Source organism: Hibiscus syriacus, unplaced genomic scaffold (assembly GCF_006381635.1).
Source record: "Hibiscus syriacus cultivar Baekdansim isolate YM2019G1 unplaced genomic scaffold, ASM638163v2 tig00110528_pilon, whole genome shotgun sequence".
Classification (NCBI taxonomy): domain Eukaryota; kingdom Viridiplantae; phylum Streptophyta; class Magnoliopsida; order Malvales; family Malvaceae; genus Hibiscus; species Hibiscus syriacus.
Genome location: NW_024062770.1, coordinates 1,441,434 through 1,454,853, shown reverse-complemented (window position 1 = coordinate 1,454,853; position 13,420 = coordinate 1,441,434). Strand labels below are relative to the sequence as shown.

At 33.0% G+C, this 13,420-nt stretch overlaps 1 pseudogene; it reads left to right on the top strand.

Moving 5' to 3' along the window:
- Positions 1-1,579: 1,579 nt before the first annotated feature.
- Positions 1,580-4,278, top strand: LOC120130241 (annotated as a pseudogene).
- The last annotated feature ends 9,142 nt before the right edge of the window (positions 4,279-13,420 follow it).

The window sequence follows — 13,420 nt, the reverse complement described above, 5'->3', positions numbered from 1 at the left end:
TAATTCGAAAAGTGCTATTTTGGGAATTTAATTTGAAAAGGTATTATTTTGGTAATTATTTTAAAAATGGTGCTATTTCTGTAAAATGTTGACAGTTTCTTGACCACCAGGGCTTTGACCGGCTATTAAACAACCGTTAATCTTTTCCGAGAATACCTATCCTGACAATTTTCGACGTCCCGAATCTGTTTTTGGGTCGGTTTCACAAAATTCAAACCCGAAAATCTCCGAATTGTCAGTCAAACCCGTTGACTTTGATTTTGACCAAGAATTCAAATTTTCGGAAAGTCGTACTTTATGTTTTTCGATGTCCTGAATCTGATTCCGAAGTCCGTTTTACCAAATTCTGACCTGAAATTCCCGAATCGAGCTTGTAAACCCAAAAGGCTTAATATTTTAATATTTTGATTATTTAATTAAGATTTGGTCAATGATTAATTCAATAAAAATATTTTATGAAGGTACTCGTATTTCACCTGAGCAAGGATCAATTAGGTCCGGTGTTATTCGTTCGTTAGATCAGCCTGAACCGCGTACTACGAGAATTACCCGTAGGTTTCCGTATATTATTTAAATAATATTTAGATGATTTATATTAGGATTCCAATATGGATTTTTCTAATTCGTAGGATCTAGCGCTGCAACAGAACGTGATCGACAAACCTAGTAATAAGCTTCTCTATCTGATTTCTCAAACTGTTACAGGTGTGTTTCTCGACAGTGTTAATTATTTCTGTTTTAAAATATACATCTGAACATTATGTATATGATATCTGATTTACCGCATATTTCTGATATGATCTCTCGTTACGATATTTTATACCGATTTTCTGAATATTGATTATCTGATATTTGAAATTTTGTATACTACTGACTTGTCTTCTGATTTCCGTATTTCTGTATATGATTTTTAAGCATGAACACTTTTATGTTTTAAAGAATTAATCATTGTTTTCATTCAAATACATTCATGAACAATCATTGGAGGGGTATTGTTGAAGGAAGTATATTTGCAGGTTCCTCGGCTTTGTGCTCAGGGCCTTATTTGATGTGTGGGCTGGATGTATGGTTCTGGGAAACCTGCACATTCTGATGTGATGGGCTGGGGGTAGTGTTCATATTTTTTTTTAAACGACATGCTTGCATAAACCGACATTACGAGAATATTTTTATCAGTATGTTTTTATATACACTGTATGGAATACACTGGGCTTTTCGCTCATTCTATACTTTTTACCATTTTTCAGATAACAGCAGACCGTAAGCTAGCAGATTTGGCATAAGGGAGATCAACTACTCATTTTGTACGAACATATATCTCTATATGTTTTCCGTTGTATCTGGTGACATGTATTTACTATCGTTTTTGGATATATCTGTATTATTATTATAATGTATTATAAGATAAAAAAAACTCTGAATGAGACATGTAACCACTTAAATTTGAGTTTAACTTACAGATCGGGTATGAGGTTACAAACCATTTTTTCACTTGGCCAACCTAAGCCCTACAAAATCAAAAAATATACTAAACTCCTTTTACTCAAACCCTCTCTTCTGCCGTCGCCACACCCTTTTTCTTTTTCTCATTACGATGAACTGCTCATCTCTCTTACTCGACCAGTGCCCGGTCGCCACCTCCGGGTGGGGCTATCGGAGCCGAATCCTCCACTTTCAGCCCTACCACCGTAACTTCGTTATCTGCTCCTTGAAGCCCGCCGCCTTCTCTTCTTTGAGCGTGGCTGAGTCAGCCGCCAGCGAGTCCCTGAGTCGAATTGGGTCGCTGAGTCAGGTATCCGGCGTGTTGGGATCTCAGTGGGGTGATGAAGGCAAAGGCAAGCTTGTCGATATCTTGGCCGAGCACTTCGACATCGTTGCTCGCTGCCAGGTACTATTCCTATACCTGTATTTTCTTATGTATTTTTATTTTTTTCGGATAAGTATGTGTGTATTATCCAAGGAAGCAGTGACCTGCTACAAAACAGACAAGCAACCAAAAAGGAAACAAAGATACCTCTTTACAATCGGATACCCCAGCTCCTACATATCAATCTATTTACATCATCCCTCCATCAATTTCCCCTTGTGCAAGTTTAATCTTAAGAATTTCACAAGTTTAATCGTATTTTTATTTTTGTTCTTGCTTCGTTTTCAAAAGGTACCTTTTATGGATCAAATAAAACAATCAGTTATAGAACATTGGTAATTTCTCACAGATGATTAATCCGAATTGATATGCAAATTAAGTCATTTTGTTAATATTTAATCAATGCGTTATAATATTATTTTAACTCGTCTACATTTTGGATAAAAAATTACAGAAAGCAAGTAGAAGGTCAAGGATGAGATTGACATAGCCTTTGTTAAACTTATTTAGTTGGATTTAGAAAATATCAAATTTTATTTATTTTTAAGGAAAAAAAGGTAATTTAGCACTGTCAGTATTTGCAATTTGATACTTAGAGAATTGCTTCAAAACTGAGGTTAAAAGTCAATCTCCACGGCTCATACTCTATCTAAATAGCCATAAACGTTTAGTTAGACAGAGCGGGAGTACATTATGTAATGATAATATAAGTTTAATTAGCTTGATCGAATTTGTTGCAGCTTATTCTTAGTATTGGACTTTTTTTTCTGATTTCAGGGTGGAGCTAATGCTGGACATACAATCTACAATTCCGAGGGAAAGAAGTTCGCCCTTCACCTTGTCCCTTCGGGTATACTTAATGTGGAGACTGTGTGTGTGATTTGAAATGGAGTAGTGGTACATTTACCAAGTCTATTTAAAGAAATCGATGGGTTGGAAGCTAATGGAGTTTCCTGCAAAGGAAGGATATTGAGTTCCGATCGTGCTCATCTGCTATTTGATTTTCATCAAGAAGTTGATGGACTAAGGGAAGCTGAGCTTAACAAGTCATTTATTGGCACAACTAGAAGAGGCATTGGACCTTGTTACTCTAGCAAGATGGACAGGATTGGCATTAGAGTAGGTGACTTGAGACACATGGATACTTTCCCCCAGAAGCTTCATAGTTTATTATCTGATGCAAATTCAAGGTTCCCAGATTTCAACTATACCCCGGGGATGCTCAAGCAAGAGGTCGAAAATTACAAGAGATATGCTGAGAGGTTGGAACCTTTCATTGCTGATACTGTGCATGTAATGAATGAATCAATTGCACAGAAGAAGAAGATATTGGTAGAAGGTGGCCAGGCTACCATGCTCGACATTGATTTTGGTACTTATCCCTTTGTAACATCTTCAAGCTCATCAGCTGGTGGAATCTGCACTGGGCTTGGTATTGCTCCTAGAGTTGTGGGTGATCTAGTTGGAGTTGTAAGTGAATATTCTTTTTTTATTTTTTTTCTTGGTTGCTTTATTTTTGGTCATCAAATTATTTGTTGTCAGTTTTCTTTTTGATTATTTTTCTTGGTGGTTTAACTTCAACCACTTTCCTATCTTAAACCCTGTGCAGGTGAAAGCATACACCACAAGAGTTGGTTCTGGTCCTTTCCCAACCGAAATCCTGGGTCAAGGCGGTGATATCCTCAGGTTTGCCGGGCAGGAATTTGGCACCACAACAGGCCGCCCTCGTCGTTGTGGCTGGCTTGATATAGTTGCTCTTAAGTTCTGTTATCAAATTAATGGATTTTCTTCTCTAAATCTCACCAAATTGGATGTTTTGTCTGATCTCCCTGAAATCAAATTGGGTGTTGCTTATAAACAAGCTGATGGTACACTGGTGCAATCATTCCCCGGAGATCTTCAACTTCTTGAGCAGTTGAAGGTTGGTAAACTTTTCTAACATAACAAACACACATTAGATATTTCACTTTCGAATATATTATTTTTCTTTTCACTTCTACAACCTTTGATATGCCACATGAGCTGCAAAGAGACAATGCATGCTTTGAGCTTTCCATTTTGATAGTTGGGAGCTATGAAGCACTTGGTAATTCATTTCTTTTCTGTGTTTAGGTTGAATATGAAGTTTTGCCTGGATGGCAGTCTGATATTTCTTCTATTAGAAACTATTCAGATCTTCCAAAAGCTGCACGGAAATATGTCGAGAGGATAGAGGAACTAGTTGGTGTGCCTATCCATTACATGGGCATAGGACCTGGTCGTGATGCTCTGATATTCAAATAATTGACCATTTTTTTCACTCCTGCAATTGCTAGTAGATTTTATTTCTCCTGCACACAGGCAAAACAATACTTGTAGGCTGGGAATAATTTAAAGCGATGGGGTAATTTTTGGGACTAAATGAGGGAAATACATATAAATGTGTTATAACAAAACAAAACAAATGTTTGAGATATGCAGGCTACTTTAGATTGGAGGATTTCAATGTGCTTGATAAAATTTGGTTCTATCATTAAGCACCGTATGTAGTGCTTCAAATATCTTTTGCTTGCAGTGATAAGTTTAAAAAACATGTCAGTAGCCCTTCCTAACAGTTGCTTGCTTTCTTGCTTTGCAGTTTAACCCATAAACGGACATATACGCATCATTTCATTCAATTTTTCTGAATATGCGATAAAATTATAAGGCATAAGGTAGGTAAAAAAAATAGATTAAATTAACAGAACGAATTTATAATATGTTGTCTGAAGTTTTGATTAACACATCATCTTTCTTGATTTAATAAATACACATCTTTATACATTCAGGACGAATGTGTCAAGTAATATATAATTAAATTTGTATAAAAAATGATAATTTATACATGATAAAATCTAAATGTAAAACTTTATGATCTTCGACATATTAATTTTAGTGTTAAATCAAAATCTTATATATGATAAGCATTGATACCATATAAAATAAAATCTAAATGTTAAATCTCAAATTATAAAATATTCAACCTTTAATGGATTCAGTTTAGCTCCATTGGCATAACCTTACAACATTATATAAAACAATATAAAAATAAATATATTTAAACATTTTATTATACTTCAATTTATTAATAGAAAAACAATTTAACTAATATAAACATCGTATAAAAAGTATAGGTTCAAAATACTCAACACTTTAATTTTTTTTTTCTATTGAAGGGCCTAAGGTTTTACAAAATATAACTAGGATGGACACGGGGTGAGATGGGTTAGTTTTCTGATCATCGATCCCGACCCGAAAATATTTTACTTACAAGAGAACGGCACTATAATTGTTAGTTTTTCTCCCACCTCGAACCTGTCCCAACTTTATACTAAAATCTTGATCTCGACCAATCTCAATTTGAATATACTAATATTTTTAAATAATTAAAATAATATATTTTATAATTATTTATTATATTTTAAACGGTTAAAACAATATATTTTATAATAATATACTATATTTGTAACAATTAAAAATCTATTTTAACATTATAAAATAAAAATCTTTAAGTACATAAACGAGTTTATATCGGGTTGGATTGGTATTTTTACCTTAAATCCGGCCTCATTCTGCCTCGAACCTAACTACTACATAATCCGCCCTTCCACACACTAAATCCAAAATTTCAAAAAAAAAATTATCTCTATCAAGTTGGGTCGTGTCGGGACTTGTCAGGTTCGAGTATTTTGACCATCCCTAGATATTATCTATTTATATTCTTTTTTTAGCGATTTACAATGCACACACTTTGCATATGGATGCTCAAACCCAAAATTTAAAGATAAAATACCACTCAATGAATTCCTTTACATTTTATTTATTTATTTTTTAAAAAATGACAATTGAATTTCATTAATAAAAGTAAAAGAAAGAATAAGAATTACAACACTCCTAAATATAAACATAAAATCAATCATCTAAAAATTTATATAAAAATAATAAATATTTTTTTAGTTACATACAAATATTAAATTTAAAGATACAATAAAAAATATACATGTAACCCTTATATGGAGTTACATATTGGTAAGGGGGAAATGTTGACGAGAGAATTTTAAAATAAAGGATAAATTAAGGTGTAAAGTGTGTATAAACCTAACCTCTCCATAAATTTTCACAGTTATCCCTCGACGGTGGTGGTAATGGTAGTGTAGCAGTAATGGCGATGCAAGGAGAAAAGAAGAAAAAAACATCTCCAATATCTCTTCAACAATTCATCTCCAACATCACCCCTTTAATTGATTTGGAGAAGGTTCTTTTTTTCACCTGTAGTTTAAATTTCCCAGGTTCCATGGCTTTGGATTCTACTAAAGAGCTTCAATCGATTAATGGAGGAAGCAAGTTGTATCAGGTAATTTTCTATTCTTTTTTTCCTTGTTGATTCTCTGTTTGGTTGTTGCAAAATTGAATGAAAAGAAAAGGGTAAATTGTAGGTTTGTTTTTTTGGAGACATGTGATGTTTGTTGAAGGAGGGGGAAAGAGTCAGAATTTTTTTTTTGGTTGCTGAGAAAATTTAGTGTTATGTGGAAAAAAATAAAGCTGGCTTCCTGAATCATTTAAAACTGATTATGTTTGGAAAAAAGAAAATATTGTTAACTTAGGTTTGGAGGGACCAAATATAGAATTATGCCAATTTTATTAACTGACAGGTTGTTACCTCCAATAAAAATTAACGGCCGATGGCTTGATTGAAATATTTAAATAATAGGGTAGTATGATTGATTCAATTGAAACTTTGGTAGTCAAATTGATTTTTGACCATAATTTAGTGGTCTCCTGTGTAGTTTACAACTTTTAATTAGTATCTTTGTTGGCTCTGTAAAGTAGACGTCTAGGGAAAAAAAGGAGGATACCGTTTTTGCAACTAGGCCTGTAAAATAAAATAAAAGTATATTAATAATATTAATGATAATAAAATAAGATATAATGTAATAATACTAAAAAATAAAAAAAAATATCGGAAGAAAATTGGTTGCTACACTAGGTATTAGAAGAAAATACCGTAGAATCTTTACTGACTTCTTTCTTGATCGTGCTTCAACTTCGTCCACACTTACATGTTCTGTGTCCTCATTCATCTACCGAGATTGTCCACATGCATGACAGGACTCCTGATTTTTTCTATCACTCCAATACAACATGCAATCATTTAGACAACTATGAATTTTCTCATAACCAATGCCAAAATCCTTAATCATTTTCTTCGTATCTTTGCATGATTGCAAAATTTTTGCAAAAGGAGACATTTCTCTCAGAAACTCTAATAACTATGTAAAAGAGTTACCGATTCACCCTTCCAAGCATTTTAAGTGAAAAAGACAAATGCAAAAGGATAGTTTTGAATATTTTGATCCCTCATAAAGTTGTTCATTCATCTCATCAGACAGCTTATAAAACTTTGTCTTTAGTCCATTTGACTCTTTATCACATCCACTTCTTCCTATCTCGATAAAATCATTAACACCCATATCACAATCATCTTCTCTAATAGATTGATGATGATTGTGCATATTAAATGCATCCACCAACATACCCTCCATGTCATCTTCTCTAACAGATCGATGATGAGAATTAAGAGGATAAGTTGAATTACTTTTGGAAGAATATCTACGAGGTGTACACTCTTCATGGAATATCCGTTTTTATAACCCCAAACAAAACCAAAAACAATTAGATGCTTATAGAAAACTTCCTGAATGTGCCAATTAATGTTAACACACTTCTTACAATGACAAAAAATCATATTCTCTTGGCTTGCATTCACAAAAGCTAAATTTAGAAAAGTTTCTACTCCATTTCAATAATCGTTGCTTACCCTTGATAAATCCGTCCAACTCCTATCCATTTCTTAATTCTAGAATATCCATTTCAAATATTAATTGCTATAAGTAAAATTTTCGATCACAAGACTCATGAAGGAAAGTGTATACAACATATATTGTTATAAGCACCCAATCAAAAGGGATGAAATGACTATACTATGGAAAAAGGAACATGCAAAACCCGAAAACCTAAACCTCTCATGATTCAAATCTTACATGCAAAGGAGATGAAGTAATCCCTAGAGAGATTGATTAATTCAGGCTCCGGAGCCTCTGCCAAAATGAAAATAACGTTAGAACCACCAGAAGAGTGATGAGCAATAATTAATGACAAGAGTGTGTAAAGTTAAAGTTGTGACACAAGACACTTCAATATATTAGCATGGCTAGATTAATCTTACAACATAAACGAAATCAAGCAAATGGGTTCTTTAAGTACATTGAGAAAATCCAGTATGGAAAAACTTGCTCAAAAACTAAACACAGAATTAAGGATTGGCCGGAATTTCTATCAATACAGAAAGAATTTAAAACTATAATTCTTCATCAAGAATGATAATACTATATAATACATGTTTATTTTTCAATCATGAAAGCTAGATAATAAGAAAAGGTATAGCAACATTAGAATTTATGTTCTCAAAGTAACTTTAACCTTTCACCTAAAGATAATAAAAAAAGGCAGCATAATCAAATTAGTAGATGCCCATGATAATATTAATGGAGGGGCCATGTTTACAAAAAAACATATTGTTAAACTAATCAGGAGAGCACCTTGCCAGCCAAACCATATATTCTACTAGAATATAAAACGTATCATCACATTAGTGTAAAGACGTGTTTCACATTTGACAAACCCAATTACAACAGAAAAATCAGATTCGAGGCAGTAATTATTTTTTATGATCTGATAAAAGTACATGAATGATATGTTTCGAAAAAGAAAACTTCACTTTTCTTGAAGTTTTCAAAATATGTTTGGAGATAAATATAAAACTATAGATGTATGATCGTTTGAATATATAAAAAAATTAATTGACCATTCACTTTTCGAAATTGAGTAATTTCTAGGGTTGAAACTGTGCAACAAAACAATCATTAGTTATTTCATAAATGGTAAACAAAAGAAAGACAAATCTGAAAAAGGAATTTAACTATTCTTTTAATTTTATTTACTCCTTTTTGTGTCAAAATTGATTATATTCTAAAATAACGGACCACTGAAAAAACAATGAAAAGTAAAGATGTATGCCAAATAGTCTTGAACTTTGTTTTCCAGATCAGTTGGTATTAGTAAGAGATTTTAGATACTAAGTTTAACTAAAAAAATATGGGAACTCGAAATCTTGAACTTTACTTCACCCAGGAAATAAAGAAATAAATTCATCTTCAATGCAAAAAAACACTCTAAACAAAATAGATCACCGAAGAAGAAACAAAAATTCACCGACTAGTGTTGATTTCCAGTATAATTAAGTAACCGAACGGAGCTATAAAAAACATATGAATTTCATTATCCGAATGTTGAAAGATGAAACAACATATAAAAATAAACACAAGAGATTCAAATCTTACATGCAACGGAGATGAAGTAAGGCTACTCAATTGTTCGTAAACGCATGCAAATTTCGTGCAAATTTCAATGAAGAATTTCAAGAATTCTTTTGAAACATGGAAAAAAAGCATATATTTCAATTTCAGTTTCAATTTGAAGAATCGAATGATTTGGATAAGTTTCAGCAGACAAAAAAATATCTCGACGGTGATAGAGAGGCAAAGACAGTGTCGAACGGCGGCAGGGCACGGAGCTGTAGGTCACGACAGCTTCAAACGACGGCGAGCTAGAGCGGGTCTTTGTAAACCGTGGTGAGGAAAAAGAGTTAGGAAAATAAACGATGAGAATGGGCAACATCAGTTTCGTGGGGGCTAGGACATAAAAGTTTTAACAATTACGGCGTTTATAAACATAAATGCCACTAATGAACTGAAATAACGACGTTTATTATAAAACACTACAAATCCTATTGATGCATTCTTTCAAAGAAACGCCACAAATGATGAGTCTTTTATGGCGTTTTTACAAAAACACCACCAATGTTACCATTTTTGGCGTTTTGTTTATAAATGTCGGGATATGTGTAAGCTTAGTGACGTTATCTCTCAAAACGTCGTTACAAACCTATTTTGTAGTAGTGATCAAGTAATGTAATTTATTTACATATATGTTGTATTGCACTAAATATTATTAATGTTTCGCTAATTGTATATTTAGCATGTGATGAGTTTCATGCGTAGATTTAGAGCAAAGATCGAAGTAAGGAGTGTAGGGTATCTTATCTATCGAGAAATATATCTACTATATCAGTAATGACATACTTCTTATTCATTTTGATTGTACTAACTGGCATGTATATGTTATTAGTGTTGCTATAATCTTTGCTCAAACATAGTTTATAATTAGTCATGAACTAGATTATGTTATTAATGATAGGTTTTATGCAATTGATTATTTTTGGTTTACTGTTAAGTTAAGAAATGGTTTTAAAGAAATATTTTTATAGATTTTTTGAAAAAAATATTTTCTAAGTTTCATGTGCATTTTCGACTCATGTTCGATGATGGATATGGGAAAAGGTGTTACATCTAGAATTTCTGAAGGTAATATTTCATCCTTTTCATCTTGATTCGTTCCTCTTACATGGATCTTCAGATGATTGTCAGATTATTTTTTCTGCTATGTCACGAGGTGTGCCAACAGTTCTAATAGTGGTAATAAATCCACTTGTATGATACAAATTTGATTTAATTCAATTGATGCAATTATATGAGATATATGTTATTTGATTTGGGTTTATTCAATTTGTTGATGAATATATAATGTTTGTGCATTGTTTAAATCAAGCATGCAACTCATATTTCTATAGATACATAGATAACTCAATATTTCGGTAATTAACGGCTGAAGTCATCTCGTATCTTTCAGTGAGTATAGACTCTCAACACTCTAAGAGAAAGTAACTCGACGCTTTTTTAGTCGTAGAGTAAGGGCATCCCACTATGAAAACATAATGAAGACATCTCAGCATCATGATAACATGACGAAGGTTGATAAGAATGTTCTTGGAGATTGGGTGCTTACACAGAGATATCAAGATTCTTATATGTATTAATCGTTCAAAACATAACATATTATTCTTAGAGAGAAGGTTATCCTAACTGCTTGATTTAGAAGTAGCTTGACAGTTTCTTACGATTTCTCGCTGAGGTATTTATGCTAGAGCAAGTTAGTATATAACCATTATTACTTGTCTATTTAATAAGGCTTGTTGATGTTTGTGAGTCATTAGCAAGACCATTATATCCACTTCAAGTGTTTTTTCAGGTTGACCTTATAGATGATATTGTATAGGCATGAATCATCATAGCTCACAAAGTGGTTCCTTCAGTATGTGGTCGAGCCTCTCGAACGTAGTGATGCTTAATGGAGGGGTAGACCATTTTTCCTTCTATGTGTTTGGGACTTTTCTTTGGCTATAGTTGCATTAGGATCGAACTGTGACAACCTTGCTTACACGCCCCAACACTTGTGGGATGGGTGATTTTGGATAGGAAGACTAACAATGTTGCTTATGTTATCCCTCAATTTCCCGCTTTTCTCTCCGTTACATGGACTTCTGGTATGCTTCAATGAATTGACCAGAGGTGACGATGGCTATTTTGGTTTTTGGAGAAGGTGAAAATAGTTTTTTTGGGCGACGAGGATAGCTATTTTGGTTCTAGGTAAGGTTTCTACAAATTCTCTCGGTAATAAGGTTTGTTCACGCTCACTGTACCAATTTTTTTTGGTAACAAGCTTGTCTCATCCATCTTCAGCGGTTCAACCCTTTTGATTTAGGTGGAAAGTTGTAATATCCTGAAATTTCCTTCAAGGAATAAACCGATAATTTTGTTATTATTGAGAACTAATGTAGTGACTTCGTTCAAATTAGGAATAAACTTGGGTCTAGGTTGAATGTTTTTCATGTTAAAAATTGATCAATGGAAAAATATTGACTAAATTGCGAAAAAGGAATTATGCAACTCTAAAGTGGAAATAGGGGAAGAGTTGGACTCTTTTATGGAATAATATTCCAAAGAAATTATGGATACTAGAACAAGCAAGGGATGTCTAAGCCACTAGATTGAAATAGTATATAAATTTCTTTTAAAAGGGAAAATAAAAAGGGTTATATATTGGGTTGGAAAGAGAAAATATGAACAAAATGTTCTTCTTCTGGGCTTTTATCATTTTCTTTCTTTTTCTCCTTAAGTAGTGAGATTTTGGGATAGTTCATGAAATACAAAAATGTTTCTCATGGATCCTTTAAATGAGTGTGATATTGTGCTAGTTAAGGAGTATGACTAAAACTCTAGAAAACCTCATGTGGGTTTTTCGTGTGAGAAACTAGGGATTTTGAGAGATAAACATCAAATAGAGTATTATTACTAATAGGATTCCAACTATTATATTTATTCAATGTTGAAATTATTTATTGAGCATATATGCACTTTTGAGGCTAAGAATGCATATATAGGTATAGTTGGGTAAATAGTTATTGATGATAAATTGTTGTCTGTGCATGTGTAGAATAATTTTCAAAGTTTCTCAAGAAGAATCAAAGGTTGGAAATTCTCGTGGCAAGAAGAAAGTAGATATTTGAGCCTCCTTAGAGCTCGAGTAGGTATTTTGGGTAAGCCAAGTAGAGGTGAGTGCAATCATAGTTGTTAAGTTTGATTTATGATCCATGGAGACTTGTGGCAAGTAGCCTAGACAGAGGTCTTAAGGTACAATGTCATGCCTAGGTCGAGCTGCGTCTTTGAACCTTCGGGTTCTTTCACCATAGCGAAGTGATTCCACGTTGGTGTTGGCACTACAGTGTAGTTGACACTTTGGTGCGTTTAGACCTACGGGTCCGTTCACCCTTGTGAGGTGAGTCTCACTTTGGTTTTGTGTTTGGTATATTATGCCAATCGTGTTGTCCCGTGTCACCTAGCTAGACCACTTATAAGGATTACTTTGGAGACATCAGTAACGAATTCTAATGTTTAAGCATGAATTTCATAATTATTATATATGTTGGTTTATAATTTGCCGTTAAAATGTCTCACTTGTTTATTATTGTATATTGATTCTTTATTGCCTCATTAAGATGATTTCTTAGCGTGTGTTGTTTCTGCACATAAGTAATTTGAAAGAATTCTAGTTAGTCAAGTGTTGCATCACCGTGCAGGGGCTACCGCAAGTTATCACTGTAATGAATTTACTTTTTGTATTTTGATATCTTAGTAATGGCATGTATATTGTGAATTCTAGATACTCAGTTTAGTTGATACTTTTTTTTAGAATTGTAATGGTTCTTAAGAGCATTATTTTGATGATACATAGGTTGATTAGGTAGATTCATTATGAGCTTGCTTAGTTAATAATTTGATGTGTTTCAGGAGTTTACAAAATATTAGTTTTACCGAAATGAGTCTGACATGAATTAAATTTTGGATTTTTTGTGTTAATAATCATATTTTAGGTTGTAACTTGTTTTTAGGTTGTTACCATATTTTAGGTTGTAACATGTTTTAAGGTTGTAACAATATTTTAGATTGTAACATGTTTTTAGGTTGTAACCATATTTTAGGTTTTAACATTTTTTTATGTTGTAACCATATTTTAGGT